Below are 14,380 nucleotides of genomic sequence, written 5' to 3' on the forward strand. Positions count from 1 at the left end.
GTAGCGGTCCTGCTGCTGGGTTGTTGCCCTCCTACGGCCTCCTCCACGTCTCCTGATGTACTGGCCTGTCTCCTGGTAGTGCCTCCATGCTCTGGACACTATGCTGACAGACACAGCAAACCTTCTTGCCACAGCTCGCATCGATGTGCCATCCTGGATGAGCTGCATAACCTGAGCCACTTGTGTGGGTTGTAGGGAGGTCATACAGGCACGTGGAGGCCACACACACTACTGAGCCTCATTTACTTGTTTTAAGGACATTACATCAAAGTTGGATCAGCCTGTAGTGTGTTTTTCCACTTTAATTTAGAGTGTGACTCCAAATCCAGACCTCCATGGGTTAATAAATTTGATTTCCATTGATAAATTTTTGTGTGATTTTGTTGTCAGCACATTCAACTATGTAAAGAACAAAGTATTTAATAAGACTATTTCATTCATTCAGATCTAGGATGTGTTATTTTAGTGTTCCCTTTATTTCTCTGACGTCCTAGTGGATGCTGGGGACTCCGTAAGGACCATGGGGAATAGCGGCTCCGCAGGAGACTGGGCACAGCTAAGAAAGATTTAGGACAACCTGGTGTGCACTGGCTCCTCCCACTATGACCCTCCTCCAGACTTCAGTTAGAATCCTGTGCCCGGCTGAGCTGGATGCACACTAGGGGCTCTCCTGAGCTCCTAGAGAGAAAGTATATTTTAGGTTTTTTATTTTACAGTGAGAACTGCTGGCAACAGACTCACTGCAGCGAGGGACTAAGGGGAGAAGAAGCGAACCTACCTAACTGGTGGTAGCTTGGGCTTCTTAGGCTACTGGACACCATTAGCTCCAGAGGGATCGACCGCATGGAACCGGCCATTGGTGTTCGGTCCCGGAGCCGCGCCGCCGGCCCCCTTACAGAGCCAGAAGCAAGAAGAATCCGGAAAATCGGCAGCAGAAGACATCAGTCTTCACCAAGGTAGCGCACAGCACTGCAGCTGTGCGCCATTGCTCCTCATACACACTTCACACTCCGGTCACCGAGGGTGCAGGGCGCTGGGGGGGGGGGGCGCCCTGAGCAGCAATAAAAACACCTTGGCTGGCAAATATATCACAATATATAGCCCCAGAGGCTATATATGTGATAAATACCCCTGCCAGAATCCATAAAAAAGCGTGAGAAAAGTCAGCGAAAAAGGGGCGGAGCTATCTCCCTCAGTACACTGGCGCCATTTTCTCTTCACAGTGCGGCTGGAAGACAGTTTCCCAGGCTCTCCCCTGTAGTTTTCAGGCTCAAAGGGTTAAAAAGAGAGGGGGGGCACTAAATTTAGGCGCAATATTGTTTATACAAGCAGCTATTGGGGGAAAAATCACTCAGTTATAGTGTTAATCCCTGCATTATATAGCGCTCTGGTGTGTGCTGGCATACTCTCTCTCTGTCTCCCCAAAGGACTTTGTGGGGTCCTGTCCTCAGTCAGAGCATTCCCTGTCTGTGTGCTGTGTGTCGGTATGGCTGTGTCGACATGTGGGATGAGGAAGGTTACGTGGAGGTGGAGCAGAGGCCGATAAATGGGATGTCGTCCCCTGTGGGGCCGACACCAGAGTGGATAGATAGGTGGAAGGTATTAACCGACAATGTCAACTCCTTACAAGGCTGGATGACGTAAAACAGCTGTGGGACAGCATGCTTCTCAGCCCGCGCCTGCCCAGGCGTCTCAAAGGCCATCAGGGGCTCAAAAAAGCTCCCGTTACATCAGATGGCAGACACAGATGTCGACACGGAGTCTGACTCCAGTGTCGACGAGGTTGAGACATATACACAATCCACTAGGAACATCCGTTACATGATCTCGGCAATGAAAAATGTGTTACGCATTTCTGACATGAACCCAAGTACCACATAAAAGGGGTTTTATTTTTGGGGAGAAAAAGCAGCCAGTGTTTTGTTCCCCCATCAGATGAATGAATGAAGTGTGTAAAGTAGCGTGGGTTCCCCCAATAAGAAACTAGTAATTTCTAAAAAGTTACTGATGGCGTACCCTTTCCCACCAGAGGATAGGTCACGTTGGGAGATATCCCTTAGGGTGGATAACGCGCTCACACGTTTGTCAAAAAAGGTGGCACTGCCGTCTTAGGATGCGGCCACCTTGAAGGAGCCTGCTGATAAAAAAACAGGAGGCTATCCTGAAGTCTGTATATACACACTCAGGTTATATACTGAGACCTGCAATTGCCTCAGCATAAATAGTGCTGCTGCAGCATGGTCTGATACCCTGTCAGATAATATTAATACTCTAAGACAGGGATAATAGTTTGCTAACATAGAGCATATTGAAGACGTCGTCTTATATATAAAGGATGCACAGAGGGATATTTGCCGGCTGGCATCCAGAATAAATGCAATGTCCATTCTGCCAGGAGGGTATTAGAAACCCGGCAGTGGACAGGTGATGCTGCCTGTAAAAGGCACATGGAGATTCTGCCTTATAAGGGTGAGGAATTGTTTGGGGATGGTCTCTGGGACCTCGTATCCACAGCAACAGCTGGGAAGAAATTTTTTTACCTCAGGTTTCCTTACAGCCTAAGAAAGCACCGTATTTTCAGGTACAGTCTTTTCGGCTTCAGAAAAGCAAGCGGGTCAAAGGCGCTTCCTTTCTGCACAGAGACAAGGGAAGAAGGAAAAAAGCTGCACCAGCAGCCAGTTCCCAGGATCAAAAATCTTCCCCCGCTTCCTCTGAGTCCACCGCATGACGCTGGGGCTCCACAGGTGGAGACAGGTGCGGTAGGGGCGCGTCTCGGGAACTTCAGGGACCAGTGGGTCTCTAGGTTCTGCAAATAGTATCACAGGGATACAGGCTGGAGTTCGAGGCGACTCCCCCTCGCCGTTACCTCACATCAGCCTTGCCGGCTGCCCTTGGAGAAAGGTAGTACTGGCGGCAATTCACAAGCTGTACTTCCAGCAGGTGAAAGCAAGGTACCCCTCCTTCAACAAGGCCGGGGTTACTATTCAAAAAGGTTGTGGTACCGAAACCAGACGGTTTGGTGAGACCCATTCTAAAATTGAAAGCCTTGAACACTTATATACGAAGGTTCAAGTTCAAAATGGAATCGCTCAGGGCGATTATTGCAAGCCTGGAGAATTTCATGGTATCACTGGACATCAAGGATGATTACCTGCATGTCCCTATTTACCCTCTTCACCAGGAGTACCTCAATATTGTGGTACAGGATTGTCATTACCAATTCCAGACGTTGCCGTTGGTCTGTCCCCGGCACCGAGGTATTTACCAAGGTAATGGCCGAAATAATTATCCCGTACTTGGACGATCTCCTTATAAAGGCGAGGTCCAGGGAGCAGTTGTTCGTCGGAGTAGCACTATCTCGGGAAGTGCTACAACAGCACGGCTGGATTCTGAATATTCCAAAGTCGCAGCTGGTTCCTACGACGCGTCTACTGTTCCTGGGTATGGTTCTGGACACAGAACAGGATAAAAAGGGTTTCTCCCGGAGGAGAAGTCCAAGGAGTTGTTGTCTCTAGACAGAGACCTCCTAATACGTATACAGGTGTCGGTGCATCAATGCACGCGAGCCCTGGGAAAGATGGTAGTTTCTTACGAAGAAATTCCATTCGCCAAGTCCCATGCAAGGATTTTCCAGTGGGATCTGTTGGACAAGTGGTCCGGGTCGCATCTTCAGATGCATCGGCGGATAACCCTGTCTCCAAGGGTCAGGGTGTCGCTGTTGTGGTGGCTGTAGAGTGCTCATCTTCTAGGGGGCCGCAGATTCGGCATACAGGACTGGGTCCTGGTGACCACGGATGCCAGCCTTCGAGGCTGGGGGGCAGTCACACAGGGAAGGAACTTCCAAGGCTATGGAAAAGTCAGGAGACTTCCCTACACATAAATATTCTGGAACTGAGGGCCATTTACAATGCCCTAAGTCAGGCTAGACCCTGCTTCAACACCGGCCGGTGCTGATCCAGTCAGACAACATCACGGCGGTCGCTCATGTAAACCGACAGGGCGGCACAAGAAGCAGGATGGCGATGGCAGAAGCCACAAGGATTCTCCGATGGGCGGAAAATCATGTGTTAGCACTGTCAGCAGTGTTCATTCCCGGAGTGGACAACTAAGAAACCTCCACCCGGGAGAGTGGGGACTTCATCCAGAAGTCTTCCAAATGATTGTACACCGTTAGGAAAGGCCACAGGTGGACATGATGGCGTCCCGCCTCAACTAAAAGTTACAAAGATATTGCGCCAGGTCAAGGACCCTCAGGCGATAGCTGTGGACGCTCTGGTAACACCGTGGGTGTGCCAGTCGGTGTATGTGTTCCCTTCTCTGCCTCTCTTACCCAGGGTAATGAGAATAATAAGAAGGAGAGGAGTAAGAACTATACTCATTGTTCCGGGTTGGCAAAGAAGAGCTTGGTAACCAGAACTCCAAGAAATGTTCTCAGAGGACCCATGGCCTCTGCCGCTCAGACAGGACCTGCTGCAGCAGGGGGCCTTTCTGTTCCAAGACGTACCGCGGCTGCGTTGACGGCATGGCGGTTGAACGCCGGATCCTGAAGGAAAAGGGAATTCCGGAGGGAGTTATCCCTACGCTATTTGAAGCTAGGAAAGAAGTGAACGCAAACCATTATCACCGCATATGGCGGAAATATGTTGCGTACTGTGAGGCCAGGAAGGCCCCAAAGGAGAAATTTCAGCTAGGTCGATTTCTGCACTTCCTACAGTCAGAGGTGACTATGGGCCTACAATTGGGTTCCATTAAGGTCCAGATTTCGGCTCTGTCGATTTTCTTCCAAAAAGAACTGGCTTCACTGCCTGAAGTTCAGACTTTTGTCAAGGGAGTGCTGCATATTCAGCCTCCTTTTGTGCCTCCAGTAGCACCGTGGGACCTCAACGTGGTGTTGGGTTTCCTAAAGTCACTTTGGTTTGAGCCACTCAAAACCGTGGATTTAAAATATCTCACGTGGAAAGTGGTCATGCTTTTGGCCTTGGCTTCGGCAAGGCGTGTGTCAGAATTAGCGGCTTTGTCATGTAAAAGCCCCTATTTGATTTTCCATATGGATAGGGCAGAATTGAGGACTCGTCCCCAGTTTCTTCCTAAGGTGGTATCAGCTTTTCACTTGAACCAGCCTATCGTGGTGCCTGCGGCTACTAGGGACTTGGAGGACTCCAAGTTACTGGACATAGTCAGGGCCTTGAAAATTTATGTTTCCAGGACGGCTGGAGTCAGGAAGACTGACTCGCTATTTATCCTGTATGCACCAAACAAGATGGGTGCTCCTGCTTCAAAACAGACTATTGCTCGCTGGATTTGTAGCACAATTCAGCTTGCGCATTCAGTGGCTGGCCTGCCGCAGCCTAAATCTGTAAAAGCCCATTCCACGAGGAAAGTGGGCTCTTCTTGGGCGGCTGCCCGAGGGGTCTCGGCTTTACAACTTTGCCGAGCTGCTACTTGGTCAGGGGCAAACACGTTTGCAAAATTCTACAACTTTGATACCCTGGCTGAGGAGGACCTTGGTTCTCTCATTCGGTGCTGCAGAGTCATCCGCACTCTCCCGCCCGTTTGGGAGCTTTGGTATAATCCCCATGGTCCTTACGGAGTCCCCAGCATCCACTAGGACGTCAGAGAAAATAAGATTTTACTCACCGGTAAATCTATTTCTCGTAGTCCGTAGTGGATGCTGGGCGCCCGTCCCAAGTGCGGACTGTCTGCAATACTTGTATATAGTTATTGTTAACTACAAGGGTTATTGTTGAGCCATCTTTTGAGAGGCTCTGTTGTGTTCATACTGTTAACTGGGTATATTATCACGAGTTATACGGTGTGATTGGTGTGGCTGGTATGAGTCTTACCCGGGATTCAAAATCCTTCCTTATTGTGTCAGCTCTTCCGGGCACAGTATCCTTACTGAAGTCTGAGGAGGGTCATAGTGGGAGGAGCCAGTGCACACCAGGTAGTCCTAAATCTTTCTTAGCTGTGCCCAGTCTCCTGCGGAGCCGCTATTCCCCATGGTCCTTACGGAGTCCCCAGCATCCACTACGGACTACGAGAAATAGATTTACCGGTGAGTAAAATCTTATTTTTTTTAAGCAGTGTATATATATATATATATATATATATATATATAAAATTCTGTGTTTATTGTATTGGGTGGATCTCCAGGTCCATACTGTGAAGGCAGCCATGTAATTGTTTGTGCATTAATTTATAGCAGCCATATATACTAATAGCGCCCGACACGTATTGTTTCCCAGTTTAAAATCTGGTTGTGCGGCTACTTTTTTTAAACAAAATGTCTACTCTGAGGTGCTTAGCGGAAAGATTGGAAAGAAGGAATAAATATATACAGAATCCAGTCAATAAGCATAATATTACTATATACATGATGAATTTGCCGATTTAAATAAAGTATTTAACAAATTAGAAACCCTCTGTATGGCAGAAACCAGACACTGGTGGGACCAAATAGCACTACAAAAATATTTAGACAAAGGGTTTATCCCGAGAGGTCTGCGCATATTCAAGTCAGCTTCTTTTAAAGATGATCCAGAATTTTTGAATAACTGGAATTCATTATTAGATAATTGTTCCTATAAATTAATGGAACTATTAATCGAATATAGAAAAACAAAAATGGTGAAAATACAAACTGAAATAAAGAAATTACAAGAACAATTGAAGCCTTTTGAAAAGAGCTTGACTTCCAGGAGAGAGATTCTAAAGTCAATAAACGATTAGAGGAATATGAGCATTCCATTATACAAAATGAAAGATCAGAAACTTGATAGAGATAGAGAGGATTATGAAACAGACACAGTTAGGACATTCAATAGGAATAGAAGGGATCCATCTAGATTATTGAATAAAGCATATAAAAGGAGCGCTATTCCACCAGGACTAATAGTCACTCTAGAAATAGGTCTAGAAGTAAGATGGACAATCTGAATGTCCCTAAAAAAGGTTCAAATGGAATCACGCCAACTAGACAGACACAGGGCTTTGTCCATAAGAACAGATATGAAACCCTCCGCAGGGAAGTATTTTCACCAGAAATTATAGAAAGGGGAGGAGCCAGACCAAAAAGAATGACTTATTCTCATGAGGAACAGGTAGTGAAAGAACAGACTAATTTTTTAGAGAAAAGTCCATTAAGAACAAATCACACCAACAGATCTCACATGAATTACACCAAAAGAATTCGAGACAAAAATATAGAGGAGGGAGGAGAAAGAAGAGAAATGAGTCAAAGAAAAATATGAGTTACAAGGGAATATTCAATTTGTCAACTAGAACCCTGAGTACCATAGAGAAACAATTATCAAACAAAGGTTTAAAATATGCCCTGCAAAAAAAAACAACCAATCTATTCACACTATTTGTTGATCTAAACAGGTTTACTAGAAATCTAAGTAGGAAAAGGTATTTTGCTATTAAAAAATTAAAACATAAAGTAGAAAAAGAAAAGGAAACACTTACCTATTTTATAAGATGATGAGGATAGGGAGGCACTTGCTACTCTAGAAGAGTGGCAAGAAAACTATAATAAAAACAATCCTTTGGTTAAAGTCTATAATATAGATGACTGCAAAAAGGACAGAGTCTTTAAAAAGAAATCAGACTTTTACCCCTCTCAATATAGAGGTCCATTGGTAGAGAGTTTTTATAATACTACCGTGGAGGATTTTAGGAATCTATGTAATAAAGCCTAAAAAGCCCCATTTAGAGACAACTTGACATATGACGAAAGAAGGGATTGAAAAGTCCTCATGGCAGATGAGAATATTACAATCAAAAAGGCAGATAAAGGTGGAGGTCTGGTAGTTCAGGACACTTGTGAGTATCTAAAAGAAGCCTCATTACAGTTGGGCAATATACTCTTCTACAAAACTCTATCTTCAAACCCTACGGTCATCTTTCAGAAAAAAATGAAAATTCTCTTGGATGATGCCCTGGACAGAGGCGCTATCTCCAAAGACACTTTCCACTTTTTGTACACTCCTCACCCCATTACTCCCATTTATTGTCACTTACCAAAAATACATAAATCACTCACTGCACCTCCAGGACATCCTATCATTTCGTGTATTGGGTCTATCACTTCTAATCTTTCACATTTTGTTGATGCACTTCCTACACAATTATGTAGTTAAATTAAAATAATATATTAAGGCTACTACTCAATTCTTAAAAATGATAAAAGAAATCAGATGGAAAAAGTCTGATCACTTCCTTACGTGTGATGTAGAATCACTTTATTCAAATATACCACCAGAGAAGGGTCTAGGAGTATTAACATGTGTTAGAGAAAGATCCATGTATAGAAGAAAATGTAAGAATTTTCTTGGTGGCATCAATAAAATTAATTTTAGAACATAATTATTTTGTGTTTAATAAACAGTATTATTTACAGACACGGGAGACCGCCATGGGGACCAGGTTCGCTCTGAGTTATGCCAACCTCTACATGGGCGCACTCGAGGATGCGCTCATCTGGGGGGGGGTGGCTTTGAGGCATACCTGGTCCTTTAAGGGCATTATATAGACTATTTGTTTTTCATTTGGGATGGGGATATCACTTCTATCACTTCTTTCATCACACATCTTAATTTGAACACTTATGGTTTAAAATTTACCCATTCAGTTCACCCATATTCTATAAATTTTTTGGACATAGCACTTCTGTCCATGGGGGGAGTACATAGAAACTAAGACCTTCTTTAAACAGCTTGACACTAATAATTTCCTTAAATATGACAGTAGTCACCTACGGGCATGGCAAAACAACATACCTAAGCCAATTTTCCAGAATTAAAAGAAATTGTTCCAGGGAAGAAGTTTACCAAGAACAAGTAAGGAGAGTATTTTTGACATTCGAAGAACGAGGATATTCAAAACTATCACTGACCTGGTTTGGGAGTGTTGTGGACTCGGGGTTTCTTCCGTTGACCGGGAAGAGGAACAGCAACTGGGCCGCAGCAGAGATGGCCGAATGTAGGTTTTCTTCATGCAGGATTTGGATGACAGGCAGGAGGCACATGTGGATGCGGAAGGTCTCCTGAAAAGACAAGACTTGAAGAGGTGCTGATGAATTTGGTGAAGAATACCGTGAGCTCACCGAGAGCGATACTGAGGAGCTGGGAGACACTGAGGTGCTTGAAGACGCTGAGATATTTGGAGGTACTGAGGTGCGTGAAGACGTTGAGGTGCTTGGAGGCACTGAGGTGCGTGGAGATGCTGAGGTGCTTGGAGGCACTGAGGTGCTTGTAGGCACTGAGGTGCATGGAGACGCTGAGGTGCTTGGAGGCACTGAGGTGCTTGGAGGCACTGAGGTGCATGGAGACGCTGAGGTGCTTGGAGGCGCTGAGATGCTTGGAGGCACTGAAGTGCGTGGAGACGCTGAGGTGCTTGGAGGCACTGAGGTGCGTGGAGATGCTGAGATGCTTGGAGACTGTGAGACGGAGGACCCGCTGACTGCTGGAAACACTGGAGACTGTAGAACAGGGAACACATTTGCACAAGGGAGCACTGAAGTCTGTCACTAAGGAGATACGATACTCAGGCGCCGGGCTCTGTCCGGCGTCCACCTTTGAATTCCCCGCCTTCCTCCGATTGGTGGAGGGGAGCCAGCGACGTCACCCGCCCACCACCCACATGACAGCCAGGCGCAATGGCGGCGCCCACGCTTCGGGGAACCGCCGGGAGCAGCGCCGCCAGACGCCGAGACCCAGCGACCACCGGAGGCGGGGACCACCAGGAGGACCAGCGGACATGCAGGGGTAAGCGCGGCGGCTGCTGCCCCTGGCGTGTGACAGTACCCCCTCCTCCAGGAGTGGCCCCTGGACACTTTCCGGGTTTCGTTGGATGTTTGGAATGGAAGATCCGAACTAGTCGAGGAGCAGTGACTTTGGAAGCTTTTACCCAACTTCTTTCCTCAGGACCATAGCCTTCCACTCCACTAGGTACTGAAGATTCTTGTGGTAGTAGCGGGAGTCTAGAATCGTTTTGATCTCAAACTCTGTTCCACCTTCGGTCTCCAGCAAGACCGGACTAGGAGACACTGACTGGAAACGATTTAAAATAAGAGGCCGGAGGAGAGAAACATGGAAAGAATTTGGTACACGAAAGTGAGAGGGCAAACCCAATTTACAGACTACAGGGTTTAGGACTTGTACAACTGGGTAAGGCCCGATGAATCTTGGAGCAAACTTCATAGCAGGCACTTTTAGACGGAGGTTGCGGGTGGAGAGCCATACCCTGTCGCCAACTTTGTATTGAGGAGCTGCTCGTCGTCTTTTGTCTGCAAAGAACTTGTATCGAATGGAGATTTTCTTGAGATTAGCATGAACCTTACTCCAAATTTGACTGAAGTGCCGAAGAGTGGAAGTAACAGCAGGAACATCCTCTGAAGGAAGGAGTGGTAATTCTGGAATTCGTGGATGGAATCCATAATTGATGAAGAATGGGGACTCACCCGTGGAAGCGTGAAACAGATGGTTATGGGCGAACTCAGCCCAGGGTAACAGCTCCACCCAGTCGTCCTGTGAAGGAGAGAGATAAATGCGGAGAAATGTCTCTAAATCCTGGTTGACTCGTTCGGTTTGCCCATTGGTTTGTGGATGATAAGCAGATGAAAACTTGAGTTTTATTTGCAACGCCGAACAGAGAGCCCTCCAAAACCTTGCAGCAAACTGTACCCCTCGATCAGAAACTATTTCCTGAGGTAACCCATGCAAGCGAAAGTGTTCTCGGATAAATAGTAGAGCCAACTTGGGAGCCGTTGGTAGACCTGATAACGGAACAAAGTGTGCCATTTTTGAGAAGCGGTCAATAATCACCCAGATGGTATTGCAACCCTTGGAGAGAGGTAATTCGGTAATGAAGTCCATAGAAATATGGGTCCATGGTTTCCTAGGAATGGACTGTGGACGAAGCAAACCGGCAGGAGGCAAACGAGGAGTTTTGTGCTGAGCACACTGTGGACAAGAGTTGACATAGTCTTGTATATCCCTCCTCATGGTGTTCCACCAATATGTCCTTCGTAGAAACTCAAACATTTTCTGGGCCCCCCGGATGCCCAGAGAACTTGGATATATGGGCCCACTGCAGTAACTTTGGTCAAAATTCCATTGGTACAGACATTCTCCCAGGAGGAGGTCCTAAAGAAGTGGGAGCTGCGGAAATGGAAACTGGACTGAGAATTAGACTCTTCTCAAGGGAATTCTCTTCATCTGAGGCCGTTAGGGAACAGGACAGCGCGTCAGCTTTGGCGTTGAGAGTCCCAGCCCGGTACTTAATAACAAATGAGAACTGAGTGAAGAAGAGCGCCCATCTAGCTTGACGAGGGTTTAGACACTGGGCAGTTTTGATATACAGCAAGTTCTTATGATCGGTGTAAATAGTAATTAGATGTTTAGCACCTTCCAATAAATATCTCCATTCCTCCAAGGCAGATTTTATTGCCAAAAGTTCCTGATCTCCAATAGTGTAGTTTCGTTCTGCAGAGGAGAACTTCCGAGAATGGAAACCACATGGATGCAACTTACCATCAGAAGAGTACTGTGAAAGAACGACTCCAATGCCGACTGAGGAAGCATCGACTTCCAAGAAGAATGGTTCTGAGAAATTTGGCTGTTGGAGTACCGGAGCTGACATAAAAGCTGACTTCAACCGGGCAAACGCTACTATGGCTTCTGAAGACCACAGACTTGGATCGGATCCCTTTTTTGTCAATGCAGTAATGGGTGCAACAATGGTGGAGAATCCCTTAATGAATTTTCTGTAGTAATTCGCGAAGCCCAGGAATCTTTGTACTGCCTTGAGAGAGAGAGGCTGAGTCCAATCCCGAATGGCCGAGAGTTTCTCCGGATCCATGCGAAGCTCCGTGCCTGAGATGACATAACCGAGAAACGGAATTGAAGGGACCTCAAAGGTACATTTGGAAATTTTGCCGTAAAGACGATTTCTTCGTAGACGGGAAAGTACCTTTTGACCTCTACGTGGTGCTCCGCAAGATTCTTGGAAAAAATTAGAATGTCATCCAAATACACCACTACACTTTGATATAACATATCTCGGAAGACTTCGTTTACGAATCCCTGGAAAACGGCAGGAGCGTTACTGAGACCGAACGGCATTACCAGATATTCGTAATGCCCATCCCTGGTATTGAAGGCAGTCTTCCATTCATCCCCCTGTCGAATGCGTATAAGATTATAGGCTCCTCTCAAGTCGAGCTTCGTAAAAACATGGGCTCCACGAACCCTGTCAAATAGCTCCGTGATTAGTGGCAAGGGATATTTATTCTTAATGGTGATATCGTTTAAACCACGATAATCGATACATGGTCTTAATCCTCCGTCCATCTTCTTCACGAAGAAGAAACCCGCTCCAGCCGGGGAGGTAGAGGGACGGATGAATCCTTTAAGCAGATTAGACTTAATATATTCCGACATAGCCTGGGTCTCAGGTAGTGACAAGGGATACATGCGCCCCCGGGGTGGCATCTTCCCTGGGATAAGCTCAATGGGACAGTCCCAGGGTCTATGGGGTGGTAACTGATCAGCCGCCTGTTCAGAGAAGACATCCGTGAACTCCTGATAGATCTTCGGAATGAGTTCTTCATCCGACCTGGAAGACGCACAGAGTGGATAAACGGGTGTGATGCAACTAGAGTGACAAAACGAGCTCCAGGACAATATTTGCGACGACTTCCAGTCGACGTGAGGGTTATGAATTTTGAGCCAAGGCAACCCCAGGACAAGATCGTGGGGCATCTCCGGAATCACTAGGAACTCTAAATGCTCTTGATGTAAAGCTCCGACCTGTAGCTTGATGGGCTTTGTACGACTTGTAATAAGACCATTGGTTATTTTGGTACCGTTGATAGCAGTCAGCGTAATAGGTCTTTTGATAGACTGCAGCTCTAAACCCAACCTCTGAACACAAGAAAGAGAGACAAAATTCCCTGCAGCCCCAGAGTCCAATAGGGCATTAAGAGGTTTGGCAACTGACTCAGAAAACAGAGATACGGAGAGTAGACAATCCACAGTCGGAGAAGATTTGGTCATGACCCCCAACTTGACTCCTCCAGAACAAGCTAGGCCTGCGTTTCCTGGACGGGATTTACAGAACTTGATAAAGTGATCTGCGGCTCCACAGTACAGGCATAGTTTACACTCACGACGGCGCTGTCGTTCCTCTGGAGACAGTCGAGATCAGTTAATTTGCATGGGCTCGTCCGGACATGGTACAACCGCTTGCCTCGGAGGAAGAGGCCGAACCCTGGACCGATCCGACCGACTACGTTCACCACCACGCTCCTGCATGCGGAGGTCTACCTTGACGCAGAGTGAGATCAACTCTTCTAATGGATCCGGCAGATCCCTAGTGACCAGCTCGTCTTTCAGACGGTCAGAGAGCCCGTTCCAAAAGGCGGCCCTGAGAGCGTCATTATTCCAGCGTAGTTCTGAGGCAATGGTCTGGAAATGAACAACGTACTGCCCCACAGAACGGGAGCCTTGACGAACACGAAGCAAATCAGAGGAGGCGGCAGTTGCCCTGCCGGGCTCGTCGAAGATTCTCCGGAAGGACGTGATGAAATTGGTGTAATTGGAAACCAATGGATCAGATCGTTCCCATAACGGAGACACCCAATCCAAACGCTGACCCTTCGAGCAGGGAAATAATATACGCCACCTTAGACCGATCCGTAGGGAAATTACGAGAGAGAAGCTCGAAGTGCACCTCGCACTGGTTTAAAAAACCACGGCAATTCTTTGGATTCCCATTATAGCGGGAAGGAGTAGGAAGCTGAAGGCGTGACCTGGTACTGGCCGGAGGTTGGACGTTACTGGAAACGGCAACTGGAGCAGTTACGGGAACTGAAACCGGAATTACGGAAGCTAAGGATGCTTGAATTTGATCCAGTCGGCCGGACAATTCCTGGAGATATTGCATCACCTGGCCCTGTGTCGCCTCCTGAGTCTGAACTCGGGAAGCCAAACTTTGGATGGCGCTCGACTCTGTGTTCCGATCCCCTGGGTCCATGTGGCCTGAGTATACTATCACTGACATGGTTTGGGAGTGTTGTGGACTCGGGGTTTCTTCCGATGACCGGGAAGAGGAACCGCAACTGGGCCGCAGCAGAGATGGCAGAATGTAGGTTTTCTTCATGCAGGATTTGGATGACAGGCAGGAGGCACGTGTGGATGCGGAAGGTCTCCTGAAAAGACAAGACTTGAAGAGGTGCTGATGAATTTAGTGAAGAATACCGTGAGCTCACCGAGAGCGATACTGAGGAGCTGGGAGACACTGAGGTGCTTGAAGACGCTGAGATATTTGGAGGTACTGAGGTGCGTGAAGACGTTGAGGTGCTTGGAGGCACTGAGGT

Source organism: Pseudophryne corroboree, chromosome 3 (assembly GCF_028390025.1).
Source record: "Pseudophryne corroboree isolate aPseCor3 chromosome 3, aPseCor3.hap2, whole genome shotgun sequence".
In the NCBI taxonomy this organism is placed as follows: Eukaryota; Metazoa; Chordata; class Amphibia; order Anura; family Myobatrachidae; genus Pseudophryne; species Pseudophryne corroboree.